Raw genomic sequence first — 2559 nt, 5'->3', positions numbered from 1 at the left:
GCTTGTTTTCTCACCCTCCCAGTGCACATGATGGACAAGTCCCTAACACACAGGAAGCCCTTCCATCGTCACCTTTGTGCTCCGCATCCTTTCTATTTTAAAGCCACCATACTCATTCTTCTCCATGTTCCCCCATAATGGGGACTTGGAGCAGGGATATTTTTATTGGGAGAGTTGTTTTTAAGCTTAGCAGAGTTGGCAAATGACTCACCCAAGGTCATGGGCTGAGTCAGCACAAAGCTAGAAATAGAACCCCAAGTCTTGGCTCCCCAGGTTTTCCACACCCCACTCCTCCTTCCCCAGGGGAGGGCAGGAGCCGTTCCCAGGGAACTGGTCCCTTTCTGTACCCCCTGCCCCCAAACACCTCCAGATGCAAAAGTGCTGCCCCTGACCAGCTGGTGACCTTAGCAAGCCTCTTCACCTCGCTGAGCTTCTGTTTCCTCTTCTGAAGAATGGGTATACTAACAGTCATTATGGTGCAGAGTTCTTGTGAGGACCGAATGAGGAAATGGGGCAAAGGGCCTGGCACACAGCTTGGCACAGGGTTGGTGATCAATCGATGGGTAATGAGACTCTTACTGTGCCAGGACTTCCCACAAGCGTATGTCTGTTTCCCACACTGGACTGGGTGTCCCTAAGGGCAGGGCTGTCTCTCTTGGGCTTATTGTCCCAGTGCACTCAGTTTTATTTCAGTTACATGTGTGTTTTTGAAAACCTCAGAGGAGAGTTGGATTGACCTTCATTGGTCATCTGGAGCAGCAGTGATGCACATAGCTGAAAAGAAAGGTGAGGCCCAGAGAGGAGCAGGAGCTTGCTGCAAGCCACACAGTGCTGGATGGTTGAGCAAGCTGGCTTTCCTTGACCTGCACAGCCTAACAGGGATTCTCATAGTCAAGAGAAGACCATGATAGCCATTTTCTATCCTATTCTTTTGGGGGGAACTGAGGATTGGAGCAGAGCCCCAGCACAGGCCATGGTCACCTGCTAATGGGCTGAGTCACATTCTAGAGTACCATAGCCCCATGACACTGCATCACACCTCATGCTGTCTCCAAACAGCCCTGCTGTTTTTCATGTTTGCTGCTTCTGGCTCCTTTGCAGAATCAAAGCCATTGGGGTTTAGCCTTCATGCAGCAGGGCAGTGAAGATGAGCTTAGCTTAGAACCAAAATGCAGGGCAGAGAGGTACCTACTCACAAGGGGACCGTTGTCACAGTCCTTGTCTCTTCCCAACAAACTAGCAGAGTGCTATGATTAGCCCATTTGACAGATGAAGAAACTGAGGCTCAGAAGGGAAAGGGAGAGTCACTCAATAGGGTACAGGGGAGCCAGGATTCAAATCCAGGCAGTCTGTGTCCCAAGCTGTCCTCTTACCATCCAGTTGCTGATTCTGAGGGGCATTAATCCTGGCAGGAGATACCCCCAGACAGACACACCAAATCCCTCCAAGGCCAGCCTTTACCCCTAGTTGAGTTGAAACAAATGTTCTGCAAACACATCTGTTTCTCTGCTTTTGGGGGAGTTTATTTTCCCATTTAGTTTCTCAGGAAAATTTCTTTCAGGAAAACTCTAAACTCATCTTGCCTGAAGTGGGAACAGAATTTGTCTTCACAGGAAGGGAATTGGTTCCTCACCAGATAAATCTTGGCTCTGTTGCCTGCTGTGTGACCTTGAGCAAATCACTAAGCCTATATGAGCTTCAACTTCTTCATCTGTAAAATGAAAAAATTGTAATTTCAACTTTATAGGATGACTGAGAGGTTGAAAATGGAAAATAATCTCTGTGAAGACTTTTGCACAGCACATGGCATCCCGACAGTAAGAGCCTTGTTCTCCCTTGCCATTTTTGGCAGCAACACCCTGGAGAGAGTGTCTGAATTGGAGACTTGCTCTGTAACTCCTGATTCCCTCCTCCCTTGTCTCCCAGGTGCTCGGCATGGTGCATCACTTCCAGGGCCCAGAGAGGGAAAGGCACTGTGCAAGGTCACATAGCAAGTCAATAACAATGCAGGAGGTGGCGCCTATGGCTCAATGTGTAGGACAGCAGCCCCATATTCCGAGGGTGGTGGGTTCAGCCCCAACCCCAGCCAAACTGCAACAAAAAAATAGCTGGGCCTTCTGGCAGGTGCCTGTGGTTCCAGCTACTTGGGAGACTGAGGCAAGAGAATCGCCTAAGCCCAGGAGTTGGAGGTTGCTGTGAGCTGTGTGATGTCACGGCACTCAACCAAGGGCGATAAAGTAAGACTCTGTCTCTACAAAATAAATAAATAACAAAGCAGGGCCTGAACTTCCCACTCCAGAGTCAGATTGTTACTGGTCCAAATCCTGGCCCAGATGACGGGTGTGTGGCCTTGAGTAAGTGATTTAACCTTTGAGCCTCAGTTCCCTTCTCTGCAAAATGGAGCAATAATAGCATCCGCTTTAAAGGGCTGTTGAAGAAATTAAATGAAATAAGAAACCAGGGAGCTGGCTCGGCGCCTGTGGCTCAAGCAGCTAAGGTGCCAGCCACATACACCTAAGGTGGCGGGTTCGAATCCCCAGCCCGGGCCCACCAAACAAC

Source organism: Otolemur garnettii, unplaced genomic scaffold, assembly GCF_000181295.1.
Source record: "Otolemur garnettii isolate 467f Iridium unplaced genomic scaffold, OtoGar3 scaffold00007, whole genome shotgun sequence".
Classification (NCBI taxonomy): Eukaryota; Metazoa; Chordata; class Mammalia; order Primates; family Galagidae; genus Otolemur; species Otolemur garnettii.
This window is presented reverse-complemented; position numbering follows the sequence as displayed.